We start from the raw sequence: 22,444 nt of genomic DNA on the forward strand, positions 1-22,444 counted from the left end.
GTGGCCCTGAACTTTTATGCAACGGGGTCATTCCAGGCACCGAGTGGGGACCTGTCCGGCATATCGCAGACATCGGTGCACCGGTGCATCCGGGCAGTGACAGATGCCCTATATGCCATGGCGCACCACTACATCCGCTTCCCCGTGGACCAGGCCAGCCAAGATGCCCGGGCCGTGGGCTTCTCTGCCGTGGCCGGGTTCCCCATGGTCCAGGGCGCGATCGATGGGATGCACGTCGCCGTGCGGCAACCTGCAGATAATAGGGCCGTGTTCACTAATAGGAAGGGGACCTATTTGATGAACGTACAGGTGGTCTGCGACCACCGCATGATGATCCTGCACGTCTGCGCCCGTCACCCAGGCAGTGTACATGACTCATTCGTGTTGTCGCGGTCATCCATCCCCGGCATGTACGAGGGACGCCATCCCCGGCTGAGGGGCTGGTTGCTGGGCGACAGGGGCTACCCATTGCGATCGTGGCGGATGACGCCTATACGGAGGCCACGCAATGAGGCGGAGAACCGCTACAATGATGCCCATATAGCGACAAGGGGAGTGATAGAGAGGTGCTTTGGCGTGCTGAAGATGCGTTTCAGGTGCCTGGACCTCTCTGGGGGCACCCTCCAGTATCGGTCAGATAGGGTCGGCCGCATCATTGTGGTGTGCTGCGTCCTGCACAATATAGCCCAGCAGAGGGGCTATGTTCCGCAGGCAAGGGACGGCGGAGTGGAGGAGCAGCAGGAAGAGGCGCAGTCCTCCCCAGATGAGGGGGATGGGGGTAATGGTCAGGGCAGACGGGGTAGACACAGGCGGGTGGCTGTCCACCGTTACCGGCTGGCCCAGCGGGCACGGGACAGACTGATAGACGCCCGCTTCACTGACTAGATGGGCGTGGGAATCGGGTAGTATGGCCACAGACCGCACACCATGGCAACAGCCGACCACCCACACCCACCACCCATCCACCCACCCAGCACCCTCACCCCCCTCCCCAACCCCACCCACCCCACCCGCATGCACACCACCCCCCCCCATTGCCGATCCACCTGCGGCACAACGGGCCGGGCTCACACAGTTGCGGGTGGACGCGTGTCTATCGCAGGCCATGGAGGATGTTGACAACCCGCCCTGCGGTGAGCTCCTGGCTCTACATCGTTGGACTATGTCTGACCCATGGCCACAGTACCACAATCCACCCGGACCATCCCTGCATGCGGCTGTGACACTGCAGCGCACGGTCCCGTCCTCTGCCCGGGGGGATGTTGATGGCGGCCCAGGGGGAAGGGGGCAGACTCACCTGGGGCTGAGGTAAGACCACCCCTCACACACACACTTGCGCTCAACGTACATGACACCCCCGCACACTTTGGACAGAGCACAAAGGCAGCTTCTGTAGGTGTAACATTGACTTTAATAACCAAAGGAGTTCATGCACGTGCCCTAGCCCCTAAAACTCATCTGTGCCCTGCAACCGTGCCAACTTACTCAGTGTCTAATTGTTTGGCCTTACGGGCCCTTTGACTACGTCTACGTGGTTCCCCAGACGGTACAGCAGAACTGGAGGTGGACTCCTGTGATTCCTGCCCTCTGACACTGGATCCCTTTGGCGGCCGTTTCCTGGGGCGTCCTGGCCTAGATGGGCCAGGCTGCGGCCCGGGCGACTGGGATGGCGAGCTGCCAGCCTGTCCTGCCCGTTGCCCACCCGATGCACCTGGGACGGAGGGGGGGGGGGGGGGGTCCGAGGTGTCGCGGTGTACCGGGACCTTCCCTACAGAGGGAGCCGGGACGGACCACACCACCTCCTCCTCCCTCGGGGTGCCCGATGGCCCCCAGGCCTCTACATGGGTGGGGGATGCGAACGGACTGGCCATCCGACGCCCCCCCGACATCTGGCGCTGCCAGTCCTGGAGGCCCGTGCTGGTATCGACAGGGGTCTGCAGGTTTGCAGCCATGGAGCCCTACCAGGGGGTTGGCAAACCCTGTCTGAGACAGTGCGATGCCGGCTCGCACATGGCCACTGGCGCCGATGCCCTCAGCGATGGCCTGCAGAGACTGGGCCATGGCCTGCTGAGACTGGGCCATGGCCTGCAGAGACTGGGCCATGGCCTGCTGAGACTGGGCCATGCCCTGCTGAGACTGGGCTATGGCGTTGAGCGCCTCTGCCATCTGGCGCTGGCACTGGCTCATGGTCTCCTGTGAGAGGGCAGCCATTTCCTGGGCCACAGACGCCGCCTGCACGGAAAGCCCCAGGCCTCGCAAACCGTTCCCCATGTCTGACACCGTCGCACCCATTGCCTCCACCGCGGACGCCACCCGTGCGGTGTCGGCCTGGGTGGCACGCATGACCGGCACCACTCCCAGCTCCTGGACGCGGGTGGACTCCTCCACCTGCGACCGCAGCCGCCGCAAGCCGCCCGTCACCCTCTTCGCTCGTCTCCGGGTCGGTGGTTGCATCGGATCTATGTGTGGGTGTGGTAACTCCAGGAACCCGGGATCCATCTGGGCGGCAGATGTTCGCTTGGGCTGGGCTGCCCTCCGACCGCCCGGCCCCTCTGCTGCTCCTACCTCCACCTGCTGTACCGGGACGGCTGTGTTGTGCGCACCAGTGAGTGTACCAGACGCCTCATCACTAAAGTGCCCAACCGTGGTGAGTGTTTCTGCGATGGTGGAGGGTGTTGGTGACAGCAGTGGCGTTGTGTCGTGCTCTTCGTCCCACTCTGAGTCCATGGCACTTTGGGGTGGGGGTTCGTCTCCACCCATCCACTCTGAGTCACTGTCCGGTATTTTGTCTTCCTGGGTAGTGCTGTCCCGGGTACTGCTGTCCCGGGTAGTGGTGTCCCGGGTAGTGGTGTCCTGGGTAGTGGTGTCCCGGGTAGTGGTGTCCTGGGTAGTGACCTGGGTAGTGGTGTCCCGGGCAGTGGTGTCCTGGGTAGTGGTGTCCTGGGTAGTGGTGTCCTGGGTAGTGGTGTCCTGGCTCGGATGTGACGGGGGCCTGTGGCTGCCCCCCTCGTCGCTGGGTGGTCGCTCCCGCACGTGACGGGGGTGTCGTCTCCCTGTTGCTCCAGGTCTCTCCGTCTCCCGTGGTGTGCGTGGGGCATCCTGCGGGCGTCGCATGCTGGAGGGTGCGGGTCTCTCCGTCTCCAGTGGTCTCCGAGGGGCATCCTGCGGGCGTCGCATGCTGGAGGGTGCGGGTCTCTCCGTCTCCCATGGTCTCCGAGGGGCATCCTGCGGTGCGGGTCTCTCCGTCTCCCGTGGTCTCCGAGGGGCATCCTGCGGGCGGTCTGCATCTGCGGGGATGGGTGCCTGGACGTTTGGTCCTGCGATACACAATGAAGCATGCATGGTTAGACATCAGGCAGTGATCAGGTGATACGGGGATATAGGGGAGGGGGGATATGGGGGACGGGGGATATGGGGGAGGGGGGGATATGGGGGAGGGGGGATATGGGGGAGGGGGGGATATGGGGGAGGGGGGATATGGGGAGGGGGGATATGGGGGAGGGGGGATATGGGGGAGGGGGGATATGGGGGAGGGGGGATATGGGGGAGGGGGGATATGGGGGAGGGGGGGATATGGGGAGGGGGGATATGGGGGAGGGGGGATATGGGGGGGAGGGGGGATATGGGGGAGAGGGGGGATATGGGGGAGAGGGGGGATATGGGGGAGAGGGGGGATATGGGGAAGTGGGGATATGGGGAGGGGGGATATGGGGGAGAGGGGGGATATGGGGGAGGGGGGGATATGGGGGAGGGGGGATATGGGGAGGGGGGATATGGGGGAGGGGGGGATATGGGGGAGGGGGGATATGGGGGAGGGGGGATATGGGGGAGGCTCACCCTGACTGCTCTGACGAGGTCGTTCACCTTCTTGTGGCACTGGGTGCCTGTCCGTGGTGTCAGGGCCACAGCGGTGACAGCCTCTGCCACTTCCCTCCACAGACGCCGGCTGTGGCGTGGGGCAACTCTGCGGCCGTGCCCGGGATACAGGGCGTCCCCCCTCTGCTCCACCGCGTCCAGGAGTGCCTCCACATCGCGTGACTCGAACCTTGGGGCTGAGCGGCGGCCAGCCATCCAGTCGGGTGTTGCGGTCAGGTGTTCCGGTCGGGTGTGGGGGAGCAGCGCGGCCTTATGAGCCGTCACGCCGTGCGGTGTGTATGACGCTGCACGGCGTGAACCACTGCGCAAGCGCGGATCCCGTTACGTTGCTGCTAGCCCATTTCGGGCCGGAGACTATCGACCCATTTTTCCGACGTGACGCAAGTCGGATTTGCGCCGATAACGGAGAATTTCGCCCAAGGTTCCTGATTAAATTGTGGCTTTTGGTTGATATTCCACCCAAATAAAATGGACAACTGAGGGGTCAATCGGCCTGTCTTGCCAGGCTTCAAACCAGGTTATTTTCATTTTGGTAGCTGTTGCTGAACTGTTGTTTTTTTGTCAATCAGCATTTACCAACTTCTCTCGGTTCAATATTTTGCACTTTGTGACATGTGCAACCCTGCTTAAGCCTTTGGTTGTTAGCTCTGAACTTCTCGGCAGGTTGGCAATTGCTTCTGCATAGTAAGTTACGGCTCACAAAGTTACACCGCTAGGAATCCCCTTGGGTGTTTACGAACCTGCGGCACTATTATTGGCCGGCGAATGTGGAGACGTTTAAGCGATGGTGGGGAGAAGAGAGGGGCGGAGTGGATCAAGATGGAGGAGGAGTCCTGCAGGGGATCCAGCCTGAGGGCCACGGTGACCGCTCTGCTGCCATTAGCTCCGGGGAAGTATACGGGGAGCCTGGTGGTGCAGTCGACGGTCAGGGTGTGAAATTAGCTGAGGAGACATTTTAAGTTGGAGGAGATGTCGGTGTTGGCGCCACTGTGTGGGAACCACGGGCAAAATTCTCCCCGAACGGCGTGATGTCCGCCGACTGGCGCCCAAAACGGCGCCAATCAGACAGGCATCGCGCCGCCCCAAAGGTGCGGAATGCTCCGCATCTTTAGGGGCCGAGCCCCAACATTGAGGGGCTAGGCCGACGCCGGAGGGATTTCCGTCCTGCCAGCTGGCGGAAACGGCCATTGTTTGACATCTCGGGCGGCGCATGCGCGGGAGCGTCAGCGGCCGCTGACAGTTTCCCGCGCATGCGCAGTGGAGGGATTCTCTTCCGCCTCCGCCATGGTGGAGACCGTGGCGGAGGCGGAAGGGAAAGAGTGCCCCCACGGCACAGGCCCGCCTGCGGATCGGTGGGCCCCGATCACGGGCCAGGCCACCGTGGGGGCACTCCCCGGGGCCAGATCGCCCCGCGCCCCCCCCCCCAGGACCCCGCCCATGCCGCCTTGTCCCGCCGTTCAAAAGGTGGTTTAATCCACGCCGGCGGGACAGGCAATTTATCGGCGGGACTTCGGCCCATCTGGGCCGGAGAATCCAGCGGGGGGGGGCCCGCCAACTGGCGCGGCCCGATTCCCGCCCCCGCCGAATATCCGGTACCGGAGACTTCGGCAACCGGCGGGGGCGGGATTCATGGCAGCCCCTGGCGATTCTCCAATCCGGCGGGGGGTCGGAGAATGACGCCCCACAAGTTCAAGCCGGGGACATGAATGGGATATATGGGAAATGGAGGGAGGCGGGACTGGAGAGGGTTAGGGACTTGTACTCGGAAGGGAAGTTTGCAGGTTTGGATGAGTTGCAGGAGAGGTTTGAGTTACCGAGGGGGCGGTGAGTTTAGATATATGCAGGTGAGGGACTTTGCGCGGAAAGAGTGGAGGGTGTTTCCCAGGTTGCCGGAGTACACTTTATTGGAGCAACTGCTGCTCCCAGGGGAGTTGGGAGAGGGTAGGATTAGAGATATATACGGGTGGTTCGGGGAGCAGGGTGGGGTGCAAGTGGTGAGAATCAAGAACAAACTTGAGGAGGAGTTGGGGAGGGGGGGAATATGTTGGGGACTGTGTGCAAGGCGATGCAGAAGGTGAACTCAACCTCCTCCTGTGTGAGGATGAGCTTGATTCAGTTCAAGGAGGTGCATAGGGTACATATGATACGGGTGAGGATGAGTGGATCCTTCCAGGGGGTGAACGGTGGGTGCGGGAAGTGTGAGCGGGGACCAGCGAATCATGCGCCTATGTTTTGGCATTGCGACAAGCTGGAGAGATACTGGGAAGCGGTGTTTGGGACGCTAAGATTATTGGGATGGAGGTCAAGCCGGAACCAATGGTGCCGATTTTTGGGATATTGGAAGTGCTGGAGCTTCTGGAGGGGAAGGGGGCCGATGTAGTGGCCTTTTCCTCTCCATCTGTCTGGCGAAGGATCCTATTAACCTGGAGGTCAGATACGCCACAGCTGAATGGCGGCCTGGCTGGGGACTTTTACAACTTTCTCCGGTTGGAGAAGTTTAAGTTTGAGTTGAGGGGGTCAGCGGAGGGTTTCGAGATGAGGTGAAGGTTGTTCGTGACGAAGTTTGAGGAACTGTTCATCGGGGGATGTGCTGGGGTGGGGTGGGGCGGGGGGGGGGGGGGGCAATAAAAAGGGAAAACTGTACAAACTGTGGGCTGTGATTTTTTATTTGTTGATGTTTTACACATGTTTGGAATAAAGCACATTTTTTAAAAAAGGAAACGCCTTGGGTATTCCAGTTGTGCTACTTGATGATAATTTCACAAAAACCTATGCCTCAGGTAGGTTCCACATCAACCATAATGCAGAAATGAACAGGAAGGATTATCAACATATAAATGTTCAGGTGGTTTCTGAGCAGAGAATTGAGATTCTCTAACATGTTATCTGCAGAACATCCATTCATCATGTAGCAGTCCACAGTGGATGCCTTATCTGGAGATGACCAAGTGTATGAACAGATGGTTTCTACAAGACTCTCCTTTGTTCTCCATTTAGTTCAATAGCTTCAAGAAATCTTTCTACATTGGCTGCAAATTTTAGCACAAACAATGGTGCACCTCTTCCTTTCAGCAAGTAAATTTCTTTTTTTTTTAAATCACCTTCTACAGGTGAGCAGCAGCCCTCAGCTGCTGGCTTGCTGAAGTTTACGTACCTCTGATTAGGACTGGCTCCTACACACATTTCCATGTATAGGGGCAAAATCGTCATTCTGGGCGTGATTCAGTAGACCAAAGTTAAAGTCCATTTTTCGGCCTCTTTGGTGGGGTGTTTCTCGATGGCTGCAGTGCTGAGACTCACCCCGTTATTCAACAGCACTTTGCCATTTTTTTTGGCCTCGTGGAGTTTCTCCCTGCCGAGGCCACAGTTAGGGAGATTTCCTGCTGGCATTTTGATTGGTAGCCCTGATCTCCCCCCAACACCCCTGCCATTTCAGGGCCCCCCACTTTATTGACCGCCCCCTCCCCCCCTTCACCACCCCAACCGTGTCAAATCCCTGAGAACACCCCCTCACCATCTCCTCCGGGCCCGAACCCTAGTAGTGCCAAACTGGCATCCGGGCACCCTGGCACTGCCAGCCTGGCACTCTAGCAGTGCCCCTGGGGCCCCAGCACTGTCAGGTTGTCCAGCTGCCAGGGAGAGTGCCAGGGTTCTACCCTGTGCTGTCCCGACCAGCCGGGGGTCTCTAATGGCCTACGAGACTGCCTGAGGTGCTGTTACACCTGGTCCACGTTTGTTTAGACCAGTACTAAACAGCACCCTGACGGAGGCACGGCCATTGACTCCCAGACACCAGGTGAATCCAATGGTTCATTTAAATAAGCAGATCTGGATCTCGCCCAGTGAGGGAGAGATCCAGATTGCGCCAGACAGAGCGAGTCGGGTGACTCTCAATCAGTGCAGCGAGGAATCTGATTTGGAGCTCTCGCGTGATTCACCCATTGCGCCCAGATCCGCATCGGGCGCAAAGCAGTCACTGAATCCCGCCTGGTATTGCTTCATGGATTTGATGACACCAGCATCCCTGCAACCAGCACAGATACCCATACCATGGGCAAACATAGTACTGGTTCTACAAAATGTGAATTAATAATAGCACAGCAAGTAAAACAGGGTATCAAGGTCCTCCATAAACCAGTACGAAGTCTTACAACACCAGGTTAAAGTCCAACAGGTTTGTTTCGATGTCACTAGCTTTCGGAGCGCTGCTCCTTCCTCAGGTGAAGGCTGCTCCTTCCTTCACCTGAGGAAGGAGCAGCGCTCTGAAAGCTAGTGACATCGAAACAAACCTGTTGGACTTTAACCTGGTGTTGTAAGACTTCGTACTGTGCTCACCCCAGTCCAACACCGGCATCTCCACATCATGGCTCCATAAACCAGGCAAGCAACTGTGTATCTCTTTAATCAATCAGACTGACAATAAACAGTGAGCGAACTGAGAAGCAAGTGTAAATTAGAGATGATGAGTTCCAGGTTGAAATCAAGTACAGAGTGAGGGAAAAAAACATTTGAGAGAGAGAGAGAAAGAGACAGAAAATGAACATGTAAATAAAATTTAAAATTAGACATTTTTGAAATCTCCAAAAATTAATACATGAAGAATCAGACTACACATTTGTAACAGTTCAGTTTCAAAGCCAGCGAGGTTGATTGGCAATCATTCACACATATGCTGTTAAAAGGGTATATATGCTTAAAGTGACAGCTTGTAACCTTATGTGATGAGTTTAGTTTTCATCTTTCATGCAAATATAGCAATTTCACCCTATGCAAAGCATTTTCATGGTCAGACAGGCCATTTTGATAAATCTAACAGTAACTTGTATAGCAACATTTGGATATTGGTCTAAAGTTGCTATACTATTTACATAATAAACAACAGCAAATATCACTGGCCTCATCATTATTTTGACTGCAAAATCTTGCTTAATCTATTAAAGGAAAGGTACCATATGAATGAGAAATCCTTTGTTAATTCATACATCACATAAAATGTATTCTAGTGTCATAATGTAATACAGCATCATAAACAGGGGCAATTGTGGGTTGCTTCCCCTCCACAAACACCCCATATCACTTCAAGATTAACAATAAAATTTGGCAGCCTGCTGGCTATACCAAAATTCTCACTGAATTTACATTTCATTGATCCACTATCTGTTGACTGTAATGCCGGGGGTAGGGGTGGGGGGGGAATCAAGAATTGGTTTTCACTAATCAAAGTTTCCATTGACACTAGATGAAAACATAAATGGCACCAAATCAATTTAGAACAATGCTCTCTTTTCATCTCATCATCCTATAAAACTATACCAATCTTCGCGAAATGATGAGTTTTGTGAGGGCCACGAAGAATCCAGCACGAGTTGAAGGATAGAAAGAAAATTTATTTACAATAACATATATAGCAGCAGCAGCAGCAGCAGCAGCAGCAGCAGCAGCAGCAGCAGCAGCAGCAGCAGCAGCAGCAGCAGCAGCAGCAACTACTCCCTTGCTGCTCACTCCTCTCTAGCTGGTTCCAAACTGGCCATCTGTATTTATGCAGGAAATCTGCTAATGATTTCTCCGCCCCCTCAGGAAGCTCATACTCCCAAAGGATTGTGGGATTGCCATTAGTCCCCAGCCAGTGGTAAGCAGGCAGGTTATAACAATGAGCAATCTTAAGAGCCTAACCCTTCAGTGACTTGAAGGGTTTCTCTCAACAAGGTACTGGGATGAAAGTGGTCTTGAGCAGTAGTGGGTTGGCAGACTATGCAAGTCCTCAGTTGATTTAATTTTCATTGTAGTGGAGTGCAAATTCACTATTGCCGTTTTGCGCTATTGCCAGAAAACAATTTCAGCGCCATATTACCTTGCTAGCACAGAGCGTGAAGGCACTACAACAAGTATGGTGCAGAAATATTGGGCTGGTCTAAGCAGATACGGTCCAACTCCAATTAACAATTGATTTTACACCAAGCGATGATCAAGATATATAACTCTTCCTTCATCTGAGAAGCACAATGCTCCGTACTTTTGGATTTACTGGAAAAGCACACAGGACAAATGGCATCAAAAGTAAATTGTGACACCGTAAAACTTTTGTGAATGGCACAGCAGGACAGTCTGTGAGAAACAGAGCCAATTGAGAAGTTTAACTAACAAAACAAACACAATCCTCGTTTTACACACTGCAGATTCGTGGCTGTTTAACATGTCGTTTTTTGCAATCTGAAATGGAAATCGCTTTGGCACGAACATATCCAACTGCAATAAAATTCAAATAAGAGTACAAAGAAAATAATTTTATACCATAGCAATTAAAAACATGCAATAAACGTCTTGAAATATAAAGGAATGACATTAAGTGCAGCACAGTGAATTAGCAAAAGGCCCTGTTTTCTTTGCACATTAATGTGAAAGTTGAAGCAATTTTACAAATATGTACAAGAATCCTACTATTGGGGGTTAGCAGTTGATACTGATTAACAATGTGTTCCATTTAGCGATGTTTGCCATTTGGTGATGCAGCACTGTTCGAACTCCACCTTATAACTGAAGTATAATTCTAAACAGTAATACTGCCAGTTTTATAATGGTGCAACGGTGATGGCAGCCCCTGCAGAAGGTAAAGGAGTGAGCTCTTACAAATGAGTGTGAAGAGGATGCCAACACAGCTCTATTCCGAGTATGACTGGATAGAGGTCCATACAGCACCAAACAATTAACAACACTGTTACCACCACTCAATGTTCTGTATGAATGTGTATTTCACTAGTCCCATAAATCTTCCAAAATCGCAAATGTGGTGTGGAAGGGGATCGTTTTTGTAGCTCTTCAGCTGTTATTGGTGAGATGCACTGGTTCTAATACAGTGCTGTGTTCACACTACAGCAACAGGAAGTATGATTGTTCACACAAAAAAAAACGACAGGCATTGTGAATGCTTTCCGACATCAGTTATATTTTTGCTTCAAGTCACCTCAAGTTTTACGGAGGAAGAAAATATATTAACTTTACAGTTACTGTCTTTACTATTCGTCAGGTTTCAGTTGATTTCTGAGTTCTGTTTGAATAGCACAATGCACATCGGCATAGTGGCAATATCCCCACCAGATTCCTACAGGTTCACACATTATTCATACCTGACACAGCCTGGAAAAAAGTTCTAATCGCCATAGCAACATCCTTTATTAGCTGGGTCTACAGAATTTCAAATGCACCATCTCAAGATAATAAAATAAACAGGTTAAGCTCCAAGAGCCAGGTCCATCATTCAAAGTGATAAGTGCCCCCAGGGTGCTTCAGCAGGGGTCTTTTCTTCTGTCTCAGCTGAAGGTCTGAGTTTGACAGCAATGCCAAGATGAATAGTGAGGGAGAGGAGGAACCTCTTTATAGTCAGAAATTTGACTGCTTCAATAAATAACATTTATCGAGCAAGACAAAACCATTTCTCTTCCCCACGCCCCAAATTTTACATGTGCACAAGCGTTTAAACAGAGACATAAATAAGTGCCAGTTCTGCTACTTACCAGAACAGATATCTTATTACAATCTATAGTTTTTGCATTTATTCTAACAGTGTTACTGTATTTTATTTTTCCTTTTTAAAGAATATTTAAATAAAATCATTTGTATGAGATAGTAAAGGTTGGTACTTTGTTAAAATCTGTAATCAAGGTGGCAATTCATCCTATCTTGATAACTTTTGCTTTCAAATGTATTTTCTAGACAGTCAAGGCTTTGCCCTATTGGCCAAACATTGCTGTTTACACAAATGAGAAAAGCTACGCATTTTGATGGCAAAACGGACAGAATAATAACATTTATTCCCAAGGCACACGTAAAATTATCATAACCCGATGTAATAAAAATAGAACTTGGCTTATTAAGTCATTCGATAAGTCAGAGATTTTTTCAATTAAAATGTGGAGATTTGATGCCATTGATTTTGAGTTCCACCACTGCTCTCTTGACCCTGTTTTCTAAAGGGAGCTGAACTAAGTTATATACAACCTCTGTGACTTATTCAACCCATCTATCCCCCAATATCACTTACTTCTGTAGTTAGATTATTGTTTGCTTTTACTTACCTTACGATAAAAAATGAAATGAAAATTGCTTATTGTCACAAGTAGGCTTCAAATGAAGTTACTGTGAAAAGCCCCTAGTCGCCACATTCCGGCGCCTGTTCAGGGAGGGTGGTACGGGAATTTAACCTGCGCTGCTGGCCTGCCTTGGTCTGCTTTTAAAAGTCAGCTATTTAGCCCTGAGCTAAACCAGCCCATATTCATCACTTGCAGAACCCTTACTTATTAGCTTTCTGTGCTCCTAGACTGGACTTCTTCAATAAAATGAAATCAAAATCGCTTATTGTCACAAGTAGGCTTCAATTAAGTTACTGTGACAAGCCCATAGTCGCCACATTCCGGCACCTGTTCGAGGAGGCTGGTACGGGAAATGAACCATGCTGCTGGCCTGCTTTGGTCTGCTTTAAAAGCCAGTGATTTAGCCCAGTGTGCTAAACCAGCCCCAATGCTCTCTGACTTGTCCACAGACCTTCACTGCCGACATCCTGACAGGCTAGGACATGCTTACCCATCTTTCTGGCATATGCTAGCTCCCTATCTGCCAATGCACTGAATTTGAATCCTAATGCTAACTACAAATCATGCTGTGGCCATGTCCCTCTCAACCCCTCCAATCTGCTCTCCAATTGAATTGGATTAGATTTTGCATTTGATTAATTGTCATGTGTACCGAGGAACAGTGAAAAGTATTGTTCTGCGTGCAGCTCAGTTCCATGCATGAAAAACATAGGACTTACATAAATACACAATGTAAATACATTGACACAGGCATCGGGTGAAGCATACATAAGAACTAGGAGCAGGAGTAGGCCATCTGGCCCCTTGATCCTGCGCCGCCATTCAATGAGATCATGGCTGATCTTTTGTGGACTCAGCTCCACTGTCTAGCCCGAACATCATAACCCTTAATCCCTTTATTCTTCAAAAAACTATCTAGCTTTATCTTAAAAACATTTAATGAAGGAGCCTCAACTGCTTCACTGGGCAAAGAATTCCATAGATTCACAACCCTTTGGGTTAAGAAGTTCCACCTAAGCTCAGTCCAAAATCTACTTCCCCTTACTTTGAGGCAATGCCACCTAGTTCTGCCTTCACCCGCCAGTGGAAACAACCTGCCCGCATCTATCCTATCTATTCCCTTCATAATTTTATATGTTTCTATAAGATCCCGCCCCCCCCCGCATCCTTCTAAATTCCAACGAGTACAGTCCCCATCTACTCAACCTCTCTTCGTAATCCAACCCCTTCTGGGATTAACCTAGTGAATCTCCTCTGCACACCCTCCAGCGCCAGTACGTCCTTTCTCAGGTAAGGAGACCAAAACTGAACACAATACTCCAGGTGTGGCCTCACTAACACCTTATACAATTGCAGCATAACCTCCCTAGTCTTAAACTCCATCCCTCTAGCAATAAAGGACAAAACTCCATTTGCCTTCTTAATCACCTGTTGCACCTGTAAACCAATGTTTTGCGACTCATGCACTAGCACACCCAGGTCTCTCTGCACAGCAGCATGTTTAAATATTTTATCATTTAAATAATAATCCCTTTTCCTGTTATTCCTACCAAAATGGATAACCTCACATTTAACATTGTATTCCATCTGTCAGACCCTAGCCCATTCACTTAATATTAAAATCTCTCTGCTGACTTCCGGTATCCTCTGCCAGTTTTGCTTTACCACTCATCTTAGTGTCGTCTGCAAACTTGGACACATTGCACTTGGTCCCCAACTCCAAATCATCTATGTAAATTGTGAACAATTGTGGGCCCAACACTGATCCCTGAGGGACACCACTAGCTACTAATTGCCAACCAGAGAAACACCCATTAATCCCCACTCTTTGCTTTCTATTAATTAACCAATCCTCTATCCATGCTACTACTTTACCCTTAATGCCATGCATCTTTATCTTATGCAGCAACCTTTTGTGTTGCATCTTGTCAAAAGCTTTCTGGAAATCCAGATATACCACATCCGTTGGCTCCCCGTTATCTACCGCACTGGTAATGTCCTCAAACAATTCCACTAAATTAGTTAGGCACGACCTGCCCTTTATGAACCCATGCTGCGTCTGCCCAATGGGACAATTTCCATCCAGATGCCTCGCTATTTCTTCCTTGATGATAGATTCCAGCATCTTCCCTACAGTGGTGTCACGTTTGCTAATTTCCAATCCGCCGGGACCACCCCAGAGTCTAGTGAATTTTGGTAAATTATCACTAGTGCATTTGCAATTTTCCTAGCCATCTCTTTTAGCACTCTGGGATGCATTTCATCAGGGCCAGGGGACTTTACCGTTAGCCCCATTAGCTTGCCCATCACTACCTCCTTAGTGATAACAATCATCTCAAGATCCTCACCTGTCATAACCTCATTTCCATCAGTCACTGGCATGTTATTTGTGTCTTCCACTGTGAAGACCGACCCAAAAAACCTGTTCACTTCCTCAGCCATTTCGTCATCTCCCATTATTAAATCTCCCTTCTCATCCTCTAAAGGACCAATATTTACCGTAGCCATTCTTTTTTGTTTTATATATTTGTAGAAACTTTTACTATCTGTTTTTATATTCTGAGCAAGTTTACTCTCATAATCTATCTTACTCTTCTTTATAGCTTTTTTAGTAGCTTTCTGTTGCCCCCTAAAGATTTCCCAGTCCTCTAGTCTCCCACTAATCTTTGCCACTTTGTATGCTTTTTCCTTCAATTTGATACTCCCTTATTTCCTTAGATAGCCACGGTCGATTTTCCCTCTTTCTACCGTCGGAGTGTAGTACTACTCAGTGGAGAAGATGTTTGAAGAGATCGGTTCAGTCCATAAGAGGGTCATTCAGGAGTCTGGTAACAGTGGGTAAGAAGTGTTTTTTTTACCTGTTAGTGTGTGTTCTCAGACATTTGTATCTCTTGCCTAATGGAACAGGTTGCATGGGAGAATAACTGGGGTGGGAGGGGTCTTTGATTGTGCTGCCTGCTTTCCCAAGGCAGTGGGAGGTGTAGACAGTCAACGGATGGGAAGCGGTTTTGCGTGATGGACTGGGCTGTGTTCACGACTCTGTAGTTTCTTACGGTCTTGGCTGAGCAGGTGCCATACCAAGCTGTGATGCAGCCAGATAGGATAAAATTGGTATGATTTTGCCCCTCCATTTGCCTCTTCCCTTCTTTCTCTGTACCAAATCTTCAGGAGTCCGAAAAGTTAACACAAATGGAGGTTTATTTAGAGAACAAAAGTAAAGGCCGCAATAAGTCCCAGTCAAGGCCATCGATCATGTCAGTCCCAATCTGGGCCGGCTTTTAAGCACTAGGTTCACCAGCCCCAGAAACTAGGCCTTCGCCCCTCAGGGTGGAAGCTGGTCTTCCACGAGCCCCATGGGGGGATAAATTGGGAAATTCCCATGGGTAGCCCCCCCCCCCCCCCCCGAAGTCCATAGTCCATTTGTCATTGGAGGTGTCATTGTCTTTGTCAGCAGCTGTGTTTCCAACGGCTGTAGGGTTAACTCGGTGGGAGTGTAATGCGCGGGGTGCATCGCTTCTGCGCCAAATGTCTGCGGGGTCTTGTCCGTAGTCTCTCCCTGACCAAACAGTCATCCAAAATGATGAATGATTCCAACTCCATATCTGAACCAGTATCTTCCATCTCATGCAGATCAGTGTTCTGGATCAGTGAACACTATCAATGTTCTGATAGTGGTGGCGATGGATGCCGAGAAAGCATTTGATAGAGTGGAGTGGGATTATCTGTGGGAGGTGCTGAGGAGATTTGGCTTTGGAGATGGGTATATCGGATGGGTACAGCTGCTGTATAGGGCACCGGTGGCAAGTGTGGTTACGAATGGACGGGGGTCTGATTATTTCCGGCTTTACAGAGGGACGAGGCAGGGGTGTCCCCTGTCTCCGTTATTGTTTGCACTGGCGATTGAGCCCCTGGCCATAGCACTGAGGGGTTCCAGGAAGTGGAGGGGAGTGTTTAGGGGAGGAGAAGAACACCGGGTATCTTTGTATGCGGATGATTTGTTGTTGTATGTGGCGGACCCGGTGGAGGGGATGCCAGAGATAATGCGGATACTTGGGGAGTTTGGGGATTTTTCGGGGTATAAATTGTACATGGGGAAAAGTGAGTTGTTTGTGGTGCATCCGGGGGAGCAGAGCAGGGAAATAGAGGATTTACCGCTGAGGAAGGTAACAAAAGACTTCCGGTACTTGGGGATTCAGATAGCCAAGAATTGGGGAACCTTACACCGGCTTAATTTAACACGATTGGTGGAACAGATGGAGGAGGACTTCAAGAGATGGGACATGGTGTCCCTGTCACGGGCAGGTAGGGTGCAGGCGGTTAAAATGGTGGTTCTCCCGAGATTCCTCTTTGTGTTTCAGTGCCTCCCGGTGATGGTCACGAAGGCTTTTTTTAAGAGAATTGAGAAAAGCATTATGAGTTTTGTGTGGGCCGGGAAGACCCCGAGAGTGAGGGGGGGTTCTTGCAGCGTAGTAGGGATGGGGGGGGGGCCTGGCATTACCGAGCCTAAATGATTATTACTGGGCCGCCAATATTTTAATGGTGTGTAAGTGGATGGGAGAAGGGGAGGGAGCGGCGTGGAAGAGATTGGAGAGGGCGTCCTGCAAGGGGACCAGCTTACAAGCAATGGTGACGGCACCGTTGCCGTTCTCACCGAAGAAATACACTACAAGCCCGGTGGTGGTGGCAACATTAAAAATTTGGGGGCAGTGAAGACGGCATAGGGGATGGATGGGAGCCTCGGTGCGGTCCCGATAAGAAATAACCATAGGTTTGTTCCGGGGAGAATGGATGGGGGATTTGGAGCATGGCAAAGAGCTGGGGTAGTACAATTGAGAGATCTGTTCGTAGATGGAACGTTTGCGAGTCTGGGAGCGCTGACGGAAAAATATGGGTTGCCCCAAGGGAATGCATTTCGGTGTATGCAACTGAGGGCTTTTGCGAGGCAACAGGTGAGGGAATTCCCGCAGCTCCCGACGCAGGAAGTGCAGGATAGAGTGATCTCAGAGACATGGGTGGGGATGGTAGGGTGTCGGACATATACAGGGAAATGAGGGACGAGGGGGAGATCATGGTACATGAGCTGAAAGGGAACTGGAAAGAAGAGCTGGGGGAGGAGATTGAGGAGGGGCTGTGGGTTGATGCCCTACGTAGGGTAAACTCGTCGTCCTCGTGTGCCAGGCTAAGCCTGATACAATTCAAGGTCCTACACAGGGCGCATATGACTGGAGCACGGCTCAGTAAATTTTTTGGGGTAGAGGATAGGTGTGGGAGATGCTCGAGAAGCCCAGCGAATCACACCCACATGTTCTGGTCATGTCCGGCATTACAGGGGTTCTGGGTGGGGGTGGCGAAGGTGCTTTCGAAGGTGGTGGGGGTCCGAGTCGAGCCAAGCTGGGGGTTGGCTATATTCGGGGTTGCAGAAGAGCCGGGAGTGCAGGAGGCGAGAGAGGCTGATGTTTTGGCCTTTGCGTCCCTAGTAGCCCGGCGCAGGATATTGCTTATGTGGAAGGAAGCCAAACCCCCGGACGTGGAGACCTGGATAAATGACATGGCAGGGTTTATAAAGTTAGAACCGATCAAGTTCGTATTAAGGGGTTCGGCTCAAGGGAACCCCCCCTCACTCTCGGGGTCTTCCCGGCCCACACAAAACTCATAATGCTTTTCTCAATTCTCTTAAAAAAAGCCTTCGTGACCATCACCGGGAGGCACTGAAACACAAAGAGGAATCTCGGGAGAACCACCATTTTAACCGCCTGCACCCTACCTGCCCGTGACAGGGACACCATGTCCCATCTCTTGAAGTCCTCCCTACACGTGGCAACCGTTCGTCAACTACCTCACAGAGCGATAGAGGGAATGAAAAAGAAGGAAGACAACAGTAGCAACCCGGGGGGGGGGGGGGGGGGAGATCCGGGCGGGCTCTTAGGGATGTCACTGTATATGTATAGACATTTGTTATAGGTAATGTATATTGGACTGTTGGATTGTATCTTTGGAGAGTAACTATTTTTGACAAGGCAGTTGCCATTTAGCTTTGTTTTTGTTTCTGTTTATATATTATTTATTTACTTGTTTAAAACTGGCCACTGTTATTTATATTGCTTTATTGTTGTTTAAAAGAAAAACTATGTACTGTTATGTTTGGCCAAAAAATCTCGAATAAAATATATTTTTTAAAAATGTGCTAACTGGCTAAAGAATGAATGTATTTTTTATGAATTAAAAATTGCTGTATGTCATTATGTGAATTCTTGAAGCATAAGTTCAAAGGTGTAATATTGATGCTCCATTTTATTGCATTTAGTAAGGCATGAGATTGTAGTTTTGATTACTTTATGCATAAAATTCCCACCATCTACAATTTCCGCTGCCTCGGAAAGGCAGCCAGCTTAATTAAGAACCCCATGCACCCCGGACATACTCTCATCACCTTCTTCGGTTAGGAAAAAGATACAAAAGTTTGAGGTCAGGTACCAACCGACTCAAGAACAGCTGCTTCCCTGCTGCCATCAGACTTTTGAATGGACCTACCTCGTATTAAGTTGATCGTTTCTCTACACCCTAGCTATGACTGTAACATTGCATTCTGCAGTCTCTCCTTCCTTCCCTATGTACGGTATGTGTTGTCTGTGTAGCATGCAAGAAACAATACTTTACACTGTATACTAACACGTGACAATAATAAATCAAATCAAATCAAAAAGACGAAACTGTTATTACACAGATATTTATTTTGCTTAGACTCTGGATGAAAAAATTGGTCCATAATTCTGTCACCAAAGTAAAGGGATTTGGATTTAATGAGGTAAACATGGAGTGTTACTCTTCATAAATCTAAAATAAATCTGTACCACTGTGAAAGTGGGCCAGAAGAACAGCAAAGTTGCCACTGGGTTTTTAGTCAGTGAGCTCCAAAGTAAGATAAAGGAGGTAAATTTGTTGTTTACACGCATGGGCAGAAGGAGAAGGAACTTGATCCAATTTATTGAATTCTTAAATGCAATTAATGGAGTCGACATAAAGAAACCAGAGTGGCCGGGTGGATGATCCAACTCAGCCTTATCCTGAGGTCCCCTGCATCACAGATTCCAATCTTTAGCCAATCCGATTCACTCCACATGATATCAAGATACGGCTGAAGGCACAAAGTACAGCAAAGAATATGGGCCCTGAGAGTATTCCAACAATAATGCTGAAGTAGTGTTCCAGAACTAGCCTCATCTCTATTTCATAGAATGTACATTGCAGAAGGAGGCCATTTGGCCCATCGGGTCTGCACCAGCCCCTGGAAAGAGCACCCTACTTAAGCCCATGCCTCCAATATATCTCCATAACCCAGTAACCCCATCTAACCTTTTGGACACTAAGGGGCAATTCGGCATGGCCAATCCACCTAACCTGCACATCTTTGGACTGAGCACCCGGAGGAAATCCATGCAGACACAGGGAGAAAGTGCAAATTCCACACACACAGTCGCCCGAATCAGGACCCTGGAGGCAGCAGTGCTAACCACTGTGCCACTCCTACTGCCGCCGCTCTAACCAAGTTGGTCGAGTACAGCCCTGGCATTTACCCAACACTGGCATTTACCCAACAATTTGGAAAATTGCCCAGGTATGTTCTGTTTACAAAAAGTTGGACAAATCCAACCCGGCCAATTACCGCCCATCAGTCTCCTCCCGGTCATCAGCAAAGTGATGGAAGCTGTCACCGACAGTGCTATCAAGCGGAGCTTACACAGCAATAACCTGTTCACTGATGCTCAGATTGGGTTTCACCAGGGCTACTCAGCTCCTGACCTTTAGTCTAAACATGGCCAAAAGAGCTGAATTCCAGATGTGAGGTAACAGTGATTGTCCTTAACATTAAGGCAGCACTTCACTGAGTGTGACATCAAGGAGCCCTGACAAAATGAAAGTCGCGGGGTTTGGGGAGGATAGCTACCCATTGACTTGAGTCATACCCAACACTAAGGAAGATGGTTGTGGTCTTGGAGTTAAATCATCTCAGTGCCAGGACATCGCTGCAGGAGTTAATCAGGGTAGTGTCCTAAACTCAGACATCCATCATATAGTCAGAGGATGTTCACTGATGAGTGTTCCATATCATTCACAAATCCTTATATACTGAATCAGTCCATGTCCATTGACAACAAGATCTGGACAACATTTAGTCTTGGGATGAATAGTGACATAGCATTAGTGCCACACAAGAGCTAGACCATGACCATCTCCAACATGAGCGAATCTAACCATTTGTGCTTGACAGACAATTGCATTACCATCGCTGAACTCCCCCACTGCCATTGACCAGAAACTGAACTCAGCAACCATATAAATATTGTGGCTACAAGAGCTAGGGCATGATGCTCCGACCCCCCGCCGGGTCGGAGAATCGCCGGGGCTGGCGTGAATCCCGCCCCAGCCGGTTGCCGAATTCTCTGGCACCGGATATTCGGCGGGGGCGGGAATCGCGGCGCGCCGGTTGGCGGCCCCCCCCCCCTGCGATTCTCCGGCCCGGATGGGCCGAAGTCGCGCTGCTAGGATGCCTGTCCCGCCGGCGTGGATTAAACCACCTCTCTTACCGGCAGGACAAGGTGGTGCGGGCGGGCTCCGGGGTCCTGGGGGGGGGGCGCGGGGCGATCTGGCCCCGGGGGTGCCCCCACGGTGGCCTGGCCCGCGATCGGGGTCCACCGATCCGCGGGCAGGCCTGTGCCGTGGGGGCACTTTTTTCCTTCCGCCTTCGCCACGGTCTCCACCATGGCGGAGGCGGAAGAGACTCCCTCCACTGCGCATGCGCGGGGTGCCGTGAGCGACCGCTAACGCTCCCGCGCATGCGCCGCCCGGCAATGTCATTTCCGCGCCAGCTGGCGGGGCACTTCCGCCAGCTGGCAGGGCGGAAATCAGTCCGGCGCGGGCCTAGCCCCTCAACGTTAGGGCTCGACCCCCAAGATGCGGAGGATTCCGCACCTTTGGGGCGGCGCGATGCCCGACTGATTTGCGCCGTTTTTGGCGCCAGTCGGCGGACATCGCGCCGATACCAGAGAATTTCGCCCCAGGTCAGAGGCTGGAATTCTGCAGTGAGTAACTCATCTCCTGACTTCCCAGTCTGTCCACTATCTAAATGGCATAAGTCAGGAGAGTAATGGAATACTCTCCACTTGCCTGGCTGAGTGCAGCTCTAACAATACTCCAAAAGCTTGACACCATCCTGGACAAAGCAACCCGAGCACCCGATCTACTAACCCAAGCATTCAGTCCATCAGCAACACACAGTAGTAGCAGTGTGCACCATCCATAATATGCACTGCAGCAACTCACCAAGGGTCCTTTGACAGCACCTTCCATGACCTCTATTATCTAAAGGACAAGGCAGCAGGCACACGGGAAAACCACCACCTGCAAATTCCTATGCATGTCACACACTACCCTGATTTCGAACTAAGGGCAGGATTTACCGGCCAAACCTCCGTGTGTTTTTTGGCAGCGGAGGCAGCCTGCCAGCGGGATTTACCCACCCTACTGTTGTCAACGAGATTTCCCGGTGTCTGCACCCCTCGTCGCCAGGAAACCCGTGCCCCGGCATGGGACTGGAATATCCCGCCGGCGAGAACAGCCAGTAAATCCCGCCCTATATCACCATCCCTTCACTGTCACTGGGTCAAAATCCTGGAACTCTCTCTCTAAAAACACTATGGGTATGCCTACACCACAGGGACTGCAGCAGTTCAAGAAGTTGCTCATCTGGCATGGTGAGTCTACTGGCTTCACCATGAATCCATCATCACTCTGTTATTGTTGATTTCAGCAAGTTCAAATCAGTCCAATTTTTAGCAGTAATGGTTAGGTGAAAAGTGAGCAGATACAAAAAAAAAAACCACAATACATCGAATCAACGCCGTAGTAATTTTTAAGCAAACAGTATAGTTATCCCTGAGCTGCACTGTTCAATATTTGTCTTCACAATTTGTTTCAATCCAATACAGTACTACCGAGGATCTAATAACAGCTGAACCTGAGCCATAGATTAATTCCCAGTGACCTTTCCCAGCACTTTAACCAAAAGCAAATGATCCCGCAGCCATGTCAGCAAGCATTTCCACACAGCATTTTCAACGATTCTGAGAGATGGCAAGTGGGTCTGTAAGATTGCATCATCTTTTAGACTGATACTGTCTCACACTTGCATGCTCTAAACCAACACTGCTCCTCCCTCACAACAAACATTTCATTGTGCAAGTTCAATTTTAAACCATGACATTCAAGCAAGTAGCCAGATGATGTGATCAACTCTTTTCTCAACATTCTTTTAAGTGATCACCTCCTTAAAAATAGAAAAACACAGTAGAGAAAGAAAGTCATCCGAGTGTTGATAATCGTCTCAGCTGTGGTCCTGTTGAGAGCACTCTTACCTCTGAATCACAAGCTTCTGGGTTCAAGTCCCAAGCTAGCTCTTAAACGCAAAAATCAAAGTTGAGGTT

At 50.4% G+C, this 22,444-nt stretch overlaps 1 protein-coding gene across 12 annotated transcripts in view; it reads right to left on the reverse strand.

The window, feature by feature from the left end:
- scube2 (signal peptide, CUB domain, EGF-like 2) overlaps positions 1–22,444 on the reverse strand; it is a 239,031-nt gene that overhangs the window by 172,139 nt on the left and 44,448 nt on the right. The window lies entirely within an intron of this gene.

Source organism: Scyliorhinus torazame, chromosome 10 (genome assembly GCF_047496885.1).
Source record: "Scyliorhinus torazame isolate Kashiwa2021f chromosome 10, sScyTor2.1, whole genome shotgun sequence".
Taxonomy (NCBI): domain Eukaryota; kingdom Metazoa; phylum Chordata; class Chondrichthyes; order Carcharhiniformes; family Scyliorhinidae; genus Scyliorhinus; species Scyliorhinus torazame.